This window comes from Triturus cristatus, chromosome 11 (genome assembly GCF_964204655.1).
Source record: "Triturus cristatus chromosome 11, aTriCri1.1, whole genome shotgun sequence".
In the NCBI taxonomy this organism is placed as follows: Eukaryota; Metazoa; Chordata; class Amphibia; order Caudata; family Salamandridae; genus Triturus; species Triturus cristatus.
In genome coordinates this window covers 750,616,463-750,629,392 of record NC_140594.1, presented here as the reverse complement: position 1 = coordinate 750,629,392, position 12,930 = coordinate 750,616,463, and positions in this window count along the sequence as shown.

Here is a 12,930-nt window from a genome sequence, read left to right as displayed (position 1 = left end):
CTATTAGGCCAGAGTAAGAGTTAAGACCTTAACCATTAGGCCAGAGTACGAGTCTAAGACCTGAGCTATTAGGCCAGAGTAAGAGTTAAGACCTTAACCAGTAGGCCAGAGTAAGAGTTAAGACCTTAACCTGTAGGCCAGAGCAAGAGTTAAGACCTTATCCATTAGGCCAGAGTACGAGTCTAACACCTTAGCTATTAGGCCAGAGTAAGAGTTAAGACCTTAGCTATTAGGCCAGAGTACGAGTCTAAGACCTTAGCTATTAGGCCAGAGTAAGAGTTAAGACCTTAACCAGTAGACCAGAGTAAGAGTTAAGACCTTAGCTATTAGGCCAGAGTAAGAGTTAAGACCTTAACCAGTAGGCCAAAGTCAGAGTTAAGACCTTAACCTGTAGGCCAGAGCAAGAGTTAAGACCTTAACCTGTAGGCCATAGTACGAGTCTAAGACCTTAGCTATTAGGCCAGAGTAAGAGTTAAGACCTTAGCTATTAGGCCAGAGTAAGAGTTAAGACCTTAGCTATTAGGCCAGAGTAAGAGTTAAGACCTTAACCATTTGGCAGAGTAAGAGTCTAAGACATTAGTTATTAGGCCAGAGTAAGAGTTAAGACCTTAACCAGTAGGCCAGAGTAAGAGTTAAGACCTTAACCTGTCGGCCATCGTACGAGTCTAAGACCTTAGCTATTAGGCCAGAGTAAGCGTTAAGACCTTAACCAGTAGGCCAGAGCAAGAGTTAAGACCTTATCCATTAGGCCAGAGTACGAGTCTAAGACCTTAGCTATTAGGCCAGAGTAAGAGTTAAGACCTTAGCTATTAGGCCAGAGTAAGTGTTAAGAGCTTAGCTATTAGGCTAGAGTATGAGTCTAAGACCTTAGCTATTAGGCCAGAGTAAGAGTTAAGACCTTAACCAGTAGGCCAGAGTACGAGTCTAAGACCTTAGCTATTAGGCCAGAGTAAGAGTTAAGACCTTAACCATTAGGCCAGAGTAAGAGTTAAGACCTTAACCAGTAAGCCAGAGTAAGAGTTAAGACCTTTACCATTAGGCCGGAATACGAGTCTAAGACCTTAGCTATTAGGCCAGAGTAAGAGTTAAGACCATAACCAGTAGGCCAGAGTAAGAGTTAAGACCTTAACCATTAGGCCAGAGTACGAGTCTAAGACCTTAGTTATAATGCCAGAGTAAGAGTTAAGACCTTAACCAGTAGGCCAGAGTAAGAGTTAAGACCTTAACCAGTAGGCCAGAGTACGAGTCTAAGACCTTAGCTATTAGGCCAGAGTAAGAGTTAAGACCTTAACCTGTAGGCCATAGTACGAGTCTAAGACATTAGCTATTAGGCCAGAGTGAGAGTTAAGACCTTAACCAGTAGGCTAGAGTACGAGTCTAAGACCTTAGCTATTAGGCCAGAGTAAGAGTTAAGACCTTAGCTATTAGGCCAGAGTAAGAGTTAAGACCTTAACCAGTAGGCCAGAGTAAGTGTTAGGACCTTAACCAGTAGGCCAGAGCAAGAGTTAAGACCTTATCCATTAGGCCAGAGTACGATTCTAAGACCTTAGCTATTAGACCAGAGTAAGAGTTAAGACCTTAGCTATTAGGCCAGAGTAGGAGTCTAAGACCTTAGCTATTAGGCCAGAGTAAGAGTTAAGACCTTAACCAGTAGGCCAGAGTAAGAGTTAAGACCTTAGCTATTAGGCCAGAGTAAGAGTTAAGACCTTAACCAGTAGGCCAAAGTCAGAGTTAAGACCTTAACCTGGAGGCCAGAGCAAGAGTTAAGACCTTAACCTGTAGGCCATAGTATGAGTCTAAGACCTTAGCTATTAGGCCAGAGTAAGAGTTAAGACCTTAGCTATTAGGCCAGAGTAAGAGTTAAGACCTTAGCTATTAGGCAAGAGTACGAGTCTAAGACCTTAGCTATTAGGCCAGAGTAAGAGTTAAGACCTTAACCAGTAGGCCAGAGTAAGAGTTAAGACCTTAGCTATTAGGCCAGAGTAAGAGTTAAGACCTTAACCAGTAGGCCAAAGTCAGAGTTAAGACCTTAACCTGTAGGCCAGAGCAAGAGTTAAGACCTTAACCTGTAGGCCATAGTACGAGTCTAAGACCTTAGCTATTAGGCCAGAGTAAGAGTTAAGACCTTAGCTATTAGGCCAGAGTATGAGTTAAGACCTTAACCATTTGGCCAGAGTACGAGTCTAAGACCTTAGTTATTAGGCCAGAGTAAGAGTTAAGACCTTAACCAGTAGGCCAGAGTAAGAGTTAAGACCTTAACCTGTCGGCCATCGTACGAGTCTAAGACCTTAGCTATTAGGCCAGAGTAAGCGTTAAGACCTTAAACAGTAGGCCAGAGCAAGAGTTAAGACCTTATCCATTAGGCCAGAGTACGAGTCTAAGACCTTAGCTATTAGGCCAGAGTAAGAGTTAAGACCTTAGCTATTAGGCCAGAGTAAGTGTTAAGAGCTTAGCTATTAGGCTAGAGTACGAGTCTAAGACCTTAGCTATTAGGCCAGAGTAAGAGTTAAGACCTTAACCAGTAGGCCAGAGTACGAGTCTAAGACCTTAGCTATCAGGCCAGAGTAAGAGTTAAGACCTTAACCATTAGGCCAGAGTAAGAGATAGGACCTTAACCAGTAGGCCAGAATACGAGTCTAAGACCTTAGCTATTAGGCCAGAGTAAGAGTTAAGACCTTAGCTATTAGGCCAGAGTAAGAGTTAAGACCTTAACCAGTAGGCCAAAGTCAGAGTTAAGACCTTAACCTGTAGGCCAGAGCAAGAGTTAAGACCTTAACCTGTAGGCCATAGTATGAGTCTAAGACCTTAGCTATTAGGCCAGAGTAAGAGTTAAGACCTTAGCTATTAATCCAGAGTAAGTGTTTAGAGCTTAGCTATTAGGCTAGAGTACGAGTCTAAGACCTTAGCTATTAGGCCAGAGTAAGAGTTAAGACCTTAACCAGTAGGCCAGAGTACGAGTCTAAGACCTTAGCTATTAGGCCAGAGTAAGAGTTAAGACCTTAACCATTAGGCCAGAGTAAGAGTTAAGACCTTAACCAGTAGGCCAGAGTAAGAGTTAAGACCTTTACCATTAGGCCGGAATACGAGTCTAAGACCTTAGCTATTAGGCCAGAGTAAGAGTTAAGACCTTAGCTATTAGGCCAGAGTAAGAGTTGAGACCTTAACCTGTAGGCCAGAGTAAGAGAAAAGACCTTAACCATTGGGCCAGAGTACGAGTCTAAGACCTTAGCTATTAGGCCAGAGTAAGAGTTAAGACATTAACCTGTAGGCCAGAGTATGAGTCTAAGACCTTAGCTATTAGGCCAGAGTAAGAGTTAAGACCTTAACCATTAGGCCAGAGTACGAGTCTAAGACCTTAGTTATTATGCCAGAGTAAGAGTTAAGACCTTAACCAGTAGGCCAGAGTAAGAGTTAAGACCTTAACCAGTAGGCCAGAGTACGAGTCTAAGACCTTAGCTATTAGGCCAGAGTAAGAGTCTAAGACCTTAGCTATTAAGCCAGAGTAAGAGTTAAGACCTTAACCAGTAGGCCAGAGTAAGAATTAAGACCTTAACCATTCGGCCATAGTACGAGTCTAAGACCTTAGCTATTATGCCAGAGTAAGAGTTAAGACCTTAACCAGTAGGCAGAGTAAGAGTTAAGACCTTTACCATTAGGCCGGAATACGAGTCTAAGACCTTAGCTATTAGGCCAGAGTAAGAGTTAAGACCTTAGCTATTAGGCCAAAGTAAGAGTTAAGACCTTAACCTGTAGGCCAAAGTAAGAGTTAAGACCTTAGCTATTAGGCCAGAGTAAGCGTTAAGACCTTAAACAGTAGGCCAGAGCAAGAGTTAAGACCTTATCCATTAGGCCAGAGTACGAGTCTAAGACCTTAGCTATTAGGCCAGAGTAAGAGTTAAGACCTTAGCTATTAGGCCAGAGTAAGTGTTAAGAGCTTAGCTATTAGGCTAGAGTACGAGTCTAAGACCTTAGCTATTAGGCCAGAGTAAGAGTTAAGACCTTAACCAGTAGGCCAGAGTACGAGTCTAAGACCTTAGCTATCAGGCCAGAGTAAGAGTTAAGACCTTAACCATTAGGCCAGAGTAAGAGATCGGACCTTAACCAGTAGGCCAGAATACGAGTCTAAGACCTTAGCTATTAGGCCAGAGTAAGAGTTAAGACCTTAGCTATTAGGCCAGAGTAAGAGTTAAGACCTTAACCAGTAGGCCAAAGTCAGAGTTAAGACCTTAACCTGTAGGCCAAAGCAAGAGTTAAGACCTTAACCTGTAGGCCATAGTATGAGTCTAAGACCTTAGCTATTAGGCCAGAGTAAGAGTTAAGACCTTAGCTATTAGGCCAGAGTAAGTGTTTAGAGCTTAGCTATTAGGCTAGAGTACGAGTCTAAGACCTTAGCTATTAGGCCAGAGTAAGAGTTAAGACCTTAGCTATTAGGCCAGAGTAAGTGTTAAGAGCTTAGCTATTAGGCTAGAGTATGAGTCTAAGACCTTAGCTATTAGGCCAGAGTAAGAGTTAAGACCTTAACCAGTAGGCCAGAGTACGAGTCTATGACCTTAGCTATTAGGCCAGAGTAAGAGTTAAGACCTTAACCATTAGGCCAGAGTAAGAGTTAAGACCTTAACCAGTAAGCCAGAGTAAGAGTTAAGACCTTTACCATTAGGCCGGAATACGAGTCTAAGACCTTAGCTATTAGGCCAGAGTAAGAGTTAAGACCATAACCAGTAGGCCAGAGTAAGAGTTAAGACCTTAACCATTAGGCCAGAGTACGAGTCTAAGACCTTAGTTATAATGCCAGAGTAAGAGTTAAGACCTTAACCAGTAGGCCAGAGTAAGAGTTAAGACCTTAACCAGTAGGCCAGAGTACGAGTCTAAGACCTTAGCTATTAGGCCAGAGTAAGAGTTAAGACCTTAACCTGTAGGCCATAGTACGAGTCTAAGACATTAGCTATTAGGCCAGAGTGAGAGTTAAGACCTTAACCAGTAGGCTAGAGTACGAGTCTAAGACCTTAGCTATTAGGCCAGAGTAAGAGTTAAGACCTTAGCTATTAGGCCAGAGTAAGAGTTAAGACCTTAACCAGTAGGCCAGAGTAAGTGTTAAGACCTTAACCAGTAGGCCAGAGCAAGAGTTAAGACCTTATCCATTAGGCCAGAGTACGATTCTAAGACCTTAGCTATTAGACCAGAGTAAGAGTTAAGACCTTAGCTATTAGGCCAGAGTAGGAGTCTAAGACCTTAGCTATTAGGCCAGAGTAAGAGTTAAGACCTTAACCAGTAGGCCAGAGTAAGAGTTAAGACCTTAGCTATTAGGCCAGAGTAAGAGTTAAGACCTTAACCAGTAGGCCAAAGTCAGAGTTAAGACCTTAACCTGGAGGCCAGAGCAAGAGTTAAGACCTTAACCTGTAGGCCATAGTATGAGTCTAAGACCTTAGCTATTAGGCCAGAGTAAGAGTTAAGACCTTAGCTATTAGGCCAGAGTAAGAGTTAAGACCTTAGCTATTAGGCAAGAGTACGAGTCTAAGACCTTAGCTATTAGGCCAGAGTAAGAGTTAAGACCTTAACCAGTAGGCCAGAGTAAGAGTTAAGACCTTAGCTATTAGGCCAGAGTAAGAGTTAAGACCTTAACCAGTAGGCCAAAGTCAGAGTTAAGACCTTAACCTGTAGGCCAGAGCAAGAGTTAAGACCTTAACCTGTAGGCCATAGTACGAGTCTAAGACCTTAGCTATTAAGCCAGAGTAAGAGTTAAGACCTTAGCTATTAGGCCAGAGTAAGAGTTAAGACCTTAACCATTTGGCCAGAGTACGAGTCTAAGACCTTAGTTATTAGGCCAGAGTAAGAGTTAAGACCTTAACCAGTAGGCCAGAGTAAGAGTTAAGACCTTAACCTGTCGGCCATCGTACGAGTCTAAGACCTTAGCTATTAGGCCAGAGTAAGCGTTAAGACCTTAAACAGTAGGCCAGAGCAAGAGTTAAGACCTTATCCATTAGGCCAGAGTACGAGTCTAAGACCTTAGCTATTAGGCCAGAGTAAGAGTTAAGACCTTAGCTATTAGGCCAGAGTAAGTGTTAAGAGCTTAGCTATTAGGCTAGAGTACGAGTCTAAGACCTTAGCTATTAGGCCAGAGTAAGAGTTAAGACCTTAACCAGTAGGCCAGAGTACGAGTCTAAGACCTTAGCTATCAGGCCAGAGTAAGAGTTAAGACCTTAACCATTAGGCCAGAGTAAGAGATAGGACCTTAACCAGTAGGCCAGAATACGAGTCTAAGACCTTAGCTATTAGGCCAGAGTAAGAGTTAAGACCTTAGCTATTAGGCCAGAGTAAGAGTTAAGACCTTAACCAGTAGGCCAAAGTCAGAGTTAAGACCTTAACCTGTAGGCCAGAGCAAGAGTTAAGACCTTAACCTGTAGGCCATAGTATGAGTCTAAGACCTTAGCTATTAGGCCAGAGTAAGAGTTAAGACCTTAGCTATTAGGCCAGAGTAAGTGTTTAGAGCTTAGCTATTAGGCTAGAGTACGAGTCTAAGACCTTAGCTATTAGGCCAGAGTAAGAGTTAAGACCTTAACCAGTAGGCCAGAGTACGAGTCTAAGACCTTAGCTATTAGGCCAGAGTAAGAGTTAAGACCTTAACCATTAGGCCAGAGTAAGAGTTAAGACCTTAACCAGTAGGCCAGAGTAAGAGTTAAGACCTTTACCATTAGGCCGGAATACGAGTCTAAGACCTTAGCTATTAGGCCAGAGTAAGAGTTAAGACCTTAGCTATTAGGCCAGAGTAAGAGTTGAGACCTTAACCTGTAGGCCAGAGTAAGAGAAAAGACCTTAACCATTGGGCCAGAGTACGAGTCTAAGACCTTAGCTATTAGGCCAGAGTAAGAGTTAAGACATTAACCTGTAGGCCAGAGTATGAGTCTAAGACCTTAGCTATTAGGCCAGAGTAAGAGTTAAGACCTTAACCATTAGGCCAGAGTACGAGTCTAAGACCTTAGTTATTATGCCAGAGTAAGAGTTAAGACCTTAACCAGTAGGCCAGAGTAAGAGTTAAGACCTTAACCAGTAGGCCAGAGTACGAGTCTAAGACCTTAGCTATTAGGCCAGAGTAAGAGTCTAAGACCTTAGCTATTAAGCCAGAGTAAGAGTTAAGACCTTAACCAGTAGGCCAGAGTAAGAATTAAGACCTTAACCATTCGGCCATAGTACGAGTCTAAGACCTTAGCTATTATGCCAGAGTAAGAGTTAAGACCTTAACCAGTAGGCAGAGTAAGAGTTAAGACCTTTACCATTAGGCCGGAATACGAGTCTAAGACCTTAGCTATTAGGCCAGAGTAAGAGTTAAGACCTTAGCTATTAGGCCAAAGTAAGAGTTAAGACCTTAACCTGTAGGCCAAAGTAAGAGTTAAGACCTTAGCTATTAGGCCAGAGTAAGCGTTAAGACCTTAAACAGTAGGCCAGAGCAAGAGTTAAGACCTTATCCATTAGGCCAGAGTACGAGTCTAAGACCTTAGCTATTAGGCCAGAGTAAGAGTTAAGACCTTAGCTATTAGGCCAGAGTAAGTGTTAAGAGCTTAGCTATTAGGCTAGAGTACGAGTCTAAGACCTTAGCTATTAGGCCAGAGTAAGAGTTAAGACCTTAACCAGTAGGCCAGAGTACGAGTCTAAGACCTTAGCTATCAGGCCAGAGTAAGAGTTAAGACCTTAACCATTAGGCCAGAGTAAGAGATCGGACCTTAACCAGTAGGCCAGAATACGAGTCTAAGACCTTAGCTATTAGGCCAGAGTAAGAGTTAAGACCTTAGCTATTAGGCCAGAGTAAGAGTTAAGACCTTAACCAGTAGGCCAAAGTCAGAGTTAAGACCTTAACCTGTAGGCCAGAGCAAGAGTTAAGACCTTAACCTGTAGGCCATAGTATGAGTCTAAGACCTTAGCTATTAGGCCAGAGTAAGAGTTAAGACCTTAGCTATTAGGCCAGAGTAAGTGTTTAGAGCTTAGCTATTAGGCTAGAGTACGAGTCTAAGACCTTAGCTATTAGGCCAGAGTAAGAGTTAAGACCTTAACCAGTAGGCCAGAGTACGAGTCTAAGACCTTAGCTATTAGGCCAGAGTAAGAGTTAAGACCTTAACCATTAGGCCAGAGTAAGAGTTAAGACCTTAACCAGTAGGCCAGAGTAAGAGTTAAGACCTTTACCATTAGGCCGGAATACGAGTCTAAGACCTTAGCTATTAGGCCAGAGTAAGAGTTAAGACCTTAGCTATTAGGCCAGAGTAAGAGTTAAGACCTTAACCTGTAGGCCAGAGTAAGAGAAAAGACCTTAACCATTGGGCCAGAGTACGAGTCTAAGACCTTAGCTATTAGGCCAGAGTAAGAGTTAAGACATTAACCTGTAGGCCAGAGTATGAGTCTAAGACCTTAGCTATTAGGCCAGAGTAAGAGTTAAGACCTTAACCATTAGGCCAGAGTACGAGTCTAAGACCTTAGTTATTAGGCCAGAGTAAGAGTTAAGACCTTAGCTATTAGGCCAGAGTACGAGTCTAAGACCTTAGCTATTAGGCCAGAGTGAGAGTTAAGACCTTAACCAGTAGGCCAGAGTACGAGTCTAAGACCTTAGCTATTAGGCCAGAGTAAGAGTTAAGACCTTAACCAGTAGGCCAGAGTAAGAGTTAAGACCGTAACCATTAGGCCAGAGTACGAGTCTAAGACCTTAGTTATTATGCCAGAGTAAGAGTTAAGACCTTAACCAGTAGGCCAGAGTAAGAGTTAAGACCTTAGCTATTAGGCCAGAGTAAGAGTTAAGACCTTAACCATTAGGCCAGAGTACGAGTCTAAGACCTTAGTTATTATGCCAGAGTAAGAGTTAAGACCTTAACCAGTAGGCCAGAGTAAGAGTTAAGACCTTAACCAGTAGGCCAGAGTACGAGTCTAAGACCTTAGCTATTAGGCCAGAGTAAGAGTTAAGACCTTAACCTGTAGGCCAGAGTATGAGTCTAAGACCTTAGCTATTAGGCCAGAGTAAGAGTTAAGACCTTAACCATTAGGCCAGAGTACGAGTCTAACACCTTAGCTATTAGGCCAGAGTAAGAGTTAAGACCTTAGCTATTAGGCCAGAGTACGAGTCTAAGACCTTAGCTATTAGGCCAGAGTGAGAGTTAAGACCTTAACCAGTAGGCCAGAGTACAAGTCTAAGACCTTAGCTATTAGGCCAGAGTAAGAGTTAAGACCTTAACCAGTAGGCCAGAGTAAGAGTTAAGACCGTAACCATTAGGCCAGAGTACGAGTCTAAGACCTTAGTTATTATGCCAGAGTAAGAGTTAAGACCTTAACCAGTAGGCCAGAGTAAGAGTTAAGACCTTAACCAGTAGGCCAGAGTACGAGTCTAAGACCTTAGCTATTAGGCCAGAGTAAGAGTTAAGACCTTAACCTGTAGGCCATAGTACGAGTCTAAGACATTAGCTATTAGGCCAGAGTGAGAGTTAAGACCTTAACCAGTAGGCTAGAGTACGAGTCTAAGACCTTAGCTATTAGGCCAGAGTAAGAGTTAAGACCTTAGCTATTAGGCCAGAGTAAGAGTTAAGACCTTAACCAGTAGGCCAGAGTAAGTGTTAGGACCTTAACCAGTAGGCCAGAGCAAGAGTTAAGACCTTATCCATTAGGCCAGAGTACGATTCTAAGACCTTAGCTATTAGACCAGAGTAAGAGTTAAGACCTTAGCTATTAGGCCAGAGTAGGAGTCTAAGACCTTAGCTATTAGGCCAGAGTAAGAGTTAAGACCTTAACCAGTAGGCCAGAGTAAGAGTTAAGACCTTAGCTATTAGGCCAGAGTAAGAGTTAAGACCTTAACCAGTAGGCCAAAGTCAGAGTTAAGACCTTAACCTGGAGGCCAGAGCAAGAGTTAAGACCTTAACCTGTAGGCCATAGTATGAGTCTAAGACCTTAGCTATTAGGCCAGAGTAAGAGTTAAGACCTTAGCTATTAGGCCAGAGTAAGAGTTAAGACCTTAGCTATTAGGCAAGAGTACGAGTCTAAGACCTTAGCTATTAGGCCAGAGTAAGAGTTAATACCTTAACCAGTAGGCCAGAGTAAGAGTTAAGACCTTAGCTATTAGGCCAGAGTAAGAGTTAAGACCTTAACCAGTAGGCCAAAGTCAGAGTTAAGACCTTAACCTGTAGGCCAGAGCAAGAGTTAAGACCTTAACCTGTAGGCCATAGTACGAGTCTAAGACCTTAGCTATTAGGCCAGAGTAAGAGTTAAGACCTTAGCTATTAGGCCAGAGTAAGAGTTAAGACCTTAACCATTTGGCCAGAGTACGAGTCTAAGACCTTAGTTATTAGGCCAGAGTAAGAGTTAAGACCTTAACCAGTAGGCCAGAGTAAGAGTTAAGACCTTAACCTGTCGGCCATCGTACGAGTCTAAGACCTTAGCTATTAGGCCAGAGTAAGCGTTAAGACCTTAAACAGTAGGCCAGAGCAAGAGTTAAGACCTTATCCATTAGGCCAGAGTACGAGTCTAAGACCTTAGCTATTAGGCCAGAGTAAGAGTTAAGACCTTAGCTATTAGGCCAGAGTAAGTGTTAAGAGCTTAGCTATTAGGCTAGAGTACGAGTCTAAGACCTTAGCTATTAGGCCAGAGTAAGAGTTAAGACCTTAACCAGTAGGCCAGAGTACGAGTCTAAGACCTTAGCTATCAGGCCAGAGTAAGAGTTAAGACCTTAACCATTAGGCCAGAGTAAGAGATAGGACCTTAACCAGTAGGCCAGAATACGAGTCTAAGACCTTAGCTATTAGGCCAGAGTAAGAGTTAAGACCTTAGCTATTAGGCCAGAGTAAGAGTTAAGACCTTAACCAGTAGGCCAAAGTCAGAGTTAAGACCTTAACCTGTAGGCCAGAGCAAGAGTTAAGACCTTAACCTGTAGGCCATAGTATGAGTCTAAGACCTTAGCTATTAGGCCAGAGTAAGAGTTAAGACCTTAGCTATTAATCCAGAGTAAGTGTTTAGAGCTTAGCTATTAGGCTAGAGTACGAGTCTAAGACCTTAGCTATTAGGCCAGAGTAAGAGTTAAGACCTTAACCAGTAGGCCAGAGTACGAGTCTAAGACCTTAGCTATTAGGCCAGAGTAAGAGTTAAGACCTTAACCATTAGGCCAGAGTAAGAGTTAAGACCTTAATCAGTAGGCCAGAGTAAGAGTTAAGACCTTTACCATTAGGCCGGAATACGAGTCTAAGACCTTAGCTATTAGGCCAGAGTAAGAGTTAAGACCTTAGCTATTAGGCCAGAGTAAGAGTTGAGACCTTAACCTGTAGGCCAGAGTAAGAGAAAAGACCTTAACCATTGGGCCAGAGTACGAGTCTAAGACCTTAGCTATTAGGCCAGAGTAAGAGTTAAGACATTAACCTGTAGGCCAGAGTATGAGTCTAAGACCTTAGCTATTAGGCCAGAGTAAGAGTTAAGACCTTAACCATTAGGCCAGAGTACGAGTCTAAGACCTTAGTTATTATGCCAGAGTAAGAGTTAAGACCTTAACCAGTAGGCCAGAGTAAGAGTTAAGACCTTAACCAGTAGGCCAGAGTACGAGTCTAAGACCTTAGCTATTAGGCCAGAGTAAGAGTCTAAGACCTTAGCTATTAAGCCAGAGTAAGAGTTAAGACCTTAACCAGTAGGCCAGAGTAAGAATTAAGACCTTAACCATTCGGCCATAGTACGAGTCTAAGACCTTAGCTATTATGCCAGAGTAAGAGTTAAGACCTTAACCAGTAGGCAGAGTAAGAGTTAAGACCTTTACCATTAGGCCGGAATACGAGTCTAAGACCTTAGCTATTAGGCCAGAGTAAGAGTTAAGACCTTAGCTATTAGGCCAAAGTAAGAGTTAAGACCTTAACCTGTAGGCCAAAGTAAGAGTTAAGACCTTAGCTATTAGGCCAGAGTAAGCGTTAAGACCTTAAACAGTAGGCCAGAGCAAGAGTTAAGACCTTATCCATTAGGCCAGAGTACGAGTCTAAGACCTTAGCTATTAGGCCAGAGTAAGAGTTAAGACCTTAGCTATTAGGCCAGAGTAAGTGTTAAGAGCTTAGCTATTAGGCTAGAGTACGAGTCTAAGACCTTAGCTATTAGGCCAGAGTAAGAGTTAAGACCTTAACCAGTAGGCCAGAGTACGAGTCTAAGACCTTAGCTATCAGGCCAGAGTAAGAGTTAAGACCTTAACCATTAGGCCAGAGTAAGAGATCGGACCTTAACCAGTAGGCCAGAATACGAGTCTAAGACCTTAGCTATTAGGCCAGAGTAAGAGTTAAGACCTTAGCTATTAGGCCAGAGTAAGAGTTAAGACCTTAACCAGTAGGCCAAAGTCAGAGTTAAGACCTTAACCTGTAGGCCAGAGCAAGAGTTAAGACCTTAACCTGTAGGCCATAGTATGAGTCTAAGACCTTAGCTATTAGGCCAGAGTAAGAGTTAAGACCTTAGCTATTAGGCCAGAGTAAGTGTTTAGAGCTTAGCTATTAGGCTAGAGTACGAGTCTAAGACCTTAGCTATTAGGCCAGAGTAAGAGTTAAGACCTTAGCTATTAGGCCAGAGTAAGTGTTAAGAGCTTAGCTATTAGGCTAGAGTATGAGTCTAAGACCTTAGCTATTAGGCCAGAGTAAGAGTTAAGACCTTAACCAGTAGGCCAGAGTACGAGTCTAAGACCTTAGCTATTAGGCCAGAGTAAGAGTTAAGACCTTAACCATTAGGCCAGAGTAAGAGTTAAGACCTTAACCAGTAAGCCAGAGTAAGAGTTAAGACCTTTACCATTAGGCCGGAATACGAGTCTAAGACCTTAGCTATTAGGCCAGAGTAAGAGTTAAGACCATAACCAGTAGGCCAGAGTAAGAGTTAAGACCTTAACCATTAGGCCAGAGTACGAGTCTAAGACCTTAGTTATAATGCCAGAGTAAGAGTTAAGACCTTAACCAGTAG